Source organism: Nicotiana tabacum, chromosome 7 (assembly GCF_000715075.1).
Source record: "Nicotiana tabacum cultivar K326 chromosome 7, ASM71507v2, whole genome shotgun sequence".
NCBI lineage: Eukaryota > Viridiplantae > Streptophyta > Magnoliopsida > Solanales > Solanaceae > Nicotiana > Nicotiana tabacum.
Genome location: NC_134086.1, coordinates 131,416,258 through 131,421,537, shown reverse-complemented (window position 1 = coordinate 131,421,537; position 5,280 = coordinate 131,416,258). Strand labels below are relative to the sequence as shown.

The 5,280-nt window shown below is 37.8% G+C and overlaps 1 non-coding gene across 1 annotated transcript; it reads left to right on the top strand.

Moving 5' to 3' along the window:
• The first annotated feature begins 200 nt into the window (after positions 1 to 200).
• LOC142162551 (small nucleolar RNA R71) lies at positions 201 to 307 on the top strand. Its single transcript, XR_012693799.1, has one exon. It is a non-coding gene; the product is annotated as a small nucleolar RNA R71 (small nucleolar RNA).
• The last annotated feature ends 4,973 nt before the right edge of the window (positions 308 to 5,280 follow it).

The window sequence follows — 5,280 nt, the reverse complement described above, 5'->3', positions numbered from 1 at the left end:
TCAACTTGGTGAACACCAGTTGATATTTTTCTTTCAGCACTCTCAAAGGGTCACTGATTTGCATCTTCAGATAACTCATCAAGAATTGTAACTATCTCCTCTTGAGTCTTCTTCATCAAAGGGCCTTCGGCTGCATTGCTTAATGTTCTATGCGAGGCCGATGTCAATCCATCCCAAAAGTCTAATTACATCCAGAGTTCAATTCGCTATGTTGAAACTTCCTAACTATCTCCTTAAACCTCTCCCATACTTCAAAAACAATTTCAGTCTCTTTCTGGGAAAAATTATGGATTTCTATTATAAACTTGCCCGTCTTAGATGAGGAGAAATATTTATCAAGGAATTTTCTGTTCATCTCATCCTATGTTCTAATCGATCTTGTGGGAAAGCTACGAAGCCGCTACTTTGCATCATGTTTAAGTATAAAAGGGAATGCCCTTAAGAACACTGCATCTTGTGACACCCATTGTATTGATAGGTGTTCATAATATCCTCGAAGTTTATTAGATGTGTGTTTGGATCTTTTTAGCTTCCCTCTAAAGACACAACAATTTTGAAGAGTTTGAAGCAACCCTTGCTTCAATTCGAAAGTGTTAGCTGCAATTGGAGGTGGTCTTACACTTGATAACCCTTGATTATAGACCGGTCTAGCATAATCGCCAAGTGATCTCCCACGACCGGGAACTATATTTCCGAACTGGTCTGCAGCCAAGGGTTGATTTTGGTTAATTCTATGACCCCTCTCTTCTTCATAGATAATATGTGCAACTCTAATAACTGCTTCCTCAGCATCCCATGTTGCTTGTTCTCGTTGTTGTGCTGCCTCTCTCGCAGCCAAATCTACATTTTCATCATCGTTTCCGGCCATAGTTTCTTTGGTTGAGAAATGACCAACCTTTTCTAATGTCTCGATGAGATTTCTTTACTTTTTTAGTTGTCACAGTTATTTTTCTAACTCTGGCTCATATGGTAGCACTTCTTTCGCAGAAGCTCGAGTCATGCACCAAGCTTAACCTGTAACATGCGCACAATCAACGAACACCAAACACAAAAAGAGAAAAATAAATAAAATAAAATAAAAAATTTCTGAATTAGCACTACAAACTATTTCAAATACTACTGATTGTCAATCCCCGGCAACGGCGCCAAATGACGAGCGCAAAATACACATTTAATTATGCTCGTTGATCAAAGATAATATAGTATAATATCGTTGTAAGACCCCGTGAAAATTTTTGCTCAAAACCTGAGATATCGAGTGCCGAGATAGGAATATGTGCGTTAAAAAGTTAAGGAATAATATTTTTCAGAAGAGCGCGTTTCTGCGGTCCAAGCTATGCGGACCGCATAGTCGCCGCAGAGTGGGCAGTTTGATGATTAATTTTAAGGTCAACTATGCGGCTAATTATGCGATTGCATAATCAATATGCGGGTCGCATAGTCATTGCATAATCTCCTTGGAATTTTGCGAGTGACAGTTCTGCGGTGCATTATGCAACTGCAGAACAGGTATGCAGACCGCATTCTTGTCGCATACCTGGGCAGTTTGTTTATGTTTTGGGTGCCATTGCGCGGTCCCTTTTGCGGGCCGCATGTCAATTATGCGATCACATATGCGATCACAAATCTGTTTCAGGGCTCCAAATTTCTAATTTTCTTACCCGACCCCATGTCGATAAATTATACACTACCCTTTATTTTAGGCCTATTTTCTAATGCATTTAGAGAGAGAGAGAGGGTCTTAAAGGGATAAGGGGTTCTTCATCAATATTTATCCTAAGATCTTGCTTAAACCTTGAAGATTTGTCAAGAAAGGCACCTAGGTCTTCTTCCTAAAAGGTAAGGTTCTATAACCCAAGCTCTTAATTACTAGATATAACTATGATAGACTATTAGAAGGGTAAGCCATAAGGATGAAAGTGGATATCTTGCATGCATGAGTTCTTAAAGTATTTGGTGAGGTTTTGAGCTAAGGATGGGATGAGAGGTGGTAGGATATTTCACAAATAGTTTTAAAAGCATAACGCCCACTTAGTGTTTGAAAATATGCTTAAATGAGTTAGAACTATGATCACCTCTCTAATTTGTTGTTCGATTTGTCATGTTCCTAAGAGATTGACGTTGCTAAGAGTCTCGGAGTATAGTAGGACTTAAGGAAAGCTCAATCGAGGTATGTAGGCTAAACTTTCTCTCTCAGAAGTGAATTCCATATTGTTTTGTAAGTTTAAGTGTGGTTTGTCTACCAAAATGGTATAGCCTTGAGTCACATTTTAAGTGAAGGTTAATATACTAATCGGGTGAGAAGAATTCGATCTGTTTAATGCTCCTAGTTGCTCTTATGTGTACTAAATACCTTGATTGAATGTGCCTATTTGTTGATAAACTGTAAAGATGTTTGGAAACGAATCGAATGAGAAAATATGAAACAAATTAGGAAATAAGCCTCGACTCAACTCTTATGAACTAATTTCAAAAATAGAATGGCCTAAAGGCCTTGTACCTGAACTATGCCCATAAGTGGTTGTTTTAGATAATGCTTTGCCTTGTAAATACATTCAATGTAATGCTAGTCCTTACACATTCCGATGTTGAAATTGTGCATTTGTCATGATGGAAAAAGGGGTAATTCAAGGATAATTGAGGTGATTGCTTGCTTATAATTTCAATGTGTATTTAAATTGTTGGTTGGCATGTTCCCCTTTGGGAAGAATCCTTTGTGTTTGATGATTTTATTACTATTGACTCGAAAATATATGATTTCCGAAATATTCTGTACATTGATATTGGTTTGTGATCCTTGAAATAAAGGAGATGGAAAATGTGGAAAACCAAATGCGGCCTTCGTGCCATGAAAAAGATGAATCTTGTGAAAGGCCCAAAGGGCCAAAGAAATACTGTTATCGAGAGAGATTAAGGATATTAATAAAAACTATAAAATGTGAAAGGTATTGAGGTAAGCATGGTTGTGCTTATGCTATATTTGTATACTTGTATTTATATTACAATTGTGTGCAATATTAAATCAAATCAAAAATATTTTTGGAAGCATCATTAGCAAAACCGAGGAAAGGTGGGTCATAAGGCTCACACCTGAAACTACATGTGCCGGTGTAGGGATGGATCGTGGTTATTCCCCTTAATTGGGATGAATTTGGTAACATTTGTAAATTGGTAACGCCAACCCACACGAGATATGTGGGAAGGCAGCCTAGCCGATCAGACCGTGGTCGGACGCCATGCCGCACACATGGTGGTATTGTGCTAAGAATCAAAAACTGGAAATTCAAAAACTGGAAATTGTGATTGTGGTACATGTCTCCAAAGGGACGACCTAGCGATTGGGTCGTGATCGGACTCCGTGCTAAAAAAAATGATGGTATAACTCATATCGATGCTAATGATCTCCCAAATAAAAATTATATATATTATTTTCGTAAACTAGAAGACTTACATGTTTCAAATTGGATGCTAGTATATTGTTGATTTTGACTTACTGTTTTGTGGTTTCTTTGCTTGTATGGTTATTCTATTCTAAAAGAGGACTTTTAGCCTTACATACTAGTGTTATTCGACGGTGCTAACGTCCCTTTTGTCGGGGCGCTGTATAGTTTAATGATACAGGTGGTTCCACAGCGGGCGGCATCGGCCAGTGATAGCGGTACTCTCTTCCCAGCAGTCTTGGTGAGCCCCACTCCATCCCAGGGTCATGTCATGTACCTTTTGTTCATTTTCACATCACGTTTTGAGGTATAGCCGGAGCCTTGTTGCCGGAATTTTTCTATTACTCTTCTATTGTATTTAGAGGCTCCGTAGACTGTTTGTGGGTGCTGGTTGATGTTGGGAGTCCAGACTAGAAAAGTTGGTACTTGATCAACATGTTTTTCATTAGACTTGTAAACTTGTAATATTTTGTAAACTGAGAACGAAGTCATTAACGGAAATGAAATGAAAGTTATTAATGGAAGATTGCTTAGTGTTGATAAATGGGATAACATTCCCTCTTTATTCATGAACTAGCTTGGGTAGAATGAAATCAAACAGGCTTGCTCAGTCGGGTTTACTTGGTTGAGCATTGGTCGTGTTCCACGATTTTTGGGGCGTGACAATCGTATCCACGAGGATTGGATTCAAACAGTATTCTCGTAGTTTCTAGCTTGATTGCTATCCAAAAGGATCAACAGTTGAGATTTATATGATTAATACTAAAATTAACTACGAATCTAAATCTATTGACTAGTGATTATCAAAATAAGGAATAAGCAAATAAGGTTATCAGTGAGAGAAAATCGAGTTTTGATAGGATAGGTGCAAGATAATTATTCGAGATCTAACTTTAGATAATTCACTTTTAATGTTCAAGTGAGTCTCTTGAATTCACTCAATTATTAGTTCAAACATTCAGCAGAAACTCTTCTCTCGATTAAGTCTCAATCTCACAAGATGAACCAAATTAAGCACTGTGAAGATATGCAAGAATGCGTAGTGGATTGGTCTTTCGAAAAACCACTTTCGATTATTCTCCTAACTAAGTTTAATCAATAATTCAATTAGACTCTTTCGATTACTTAGAAAAAATTAATGAACTCAACCAACAATATAATGCAAAGATATCACAAGTTATGCCTCTCTCGATTACATGAACAAGTGAATACAGATGCAACAATTAAATCATCCAAAATGCTTCAATACATAAAACTAGATTTATAATCCACAAACAACCATCAATACACCAAATCCATCAAACTCTAAAGGGAGCTACTCCATAGACATGGAGAAATTCATCACAAATATAATTAAAGTATAGAAAATATAGATTCAATCCAAACTCGGGTCATTGGTGAGGACGAAATGATGAAATCCTTGTGCTTGTGTTCTTCCAACTCCTCCTTAACTTCCTTAGGTCAAAAGTATGTTAAAAGTCCAGAAAATAACATTTTTACATGTATTTATTCCAAGTAGGGTCGGGCCTAGATGAAACTACCCTTTCCTAGCCGAAATAGGAAATGGCTCTAGGAAAAATACACAGGCACGCCACATGGGGAGACACACCATGCGGGGCATTAGTGGGACTTATCAGGGAGCTCAACATTTGCAAGGCAGCAAGAGTCCGGCTTTAACTTGATTTTTGATGTCCAGACTTGGTCCTCGACCTCCGAACACAATCCCGACTTAATCCTTTGGGTTTTAACTCATACTTCAAAGCTCCAAAGCTCGAATTAGCTCCACAACATCTACATGACTCAGAATCACTCCTACAAAGCATAAAACATACAATAAATG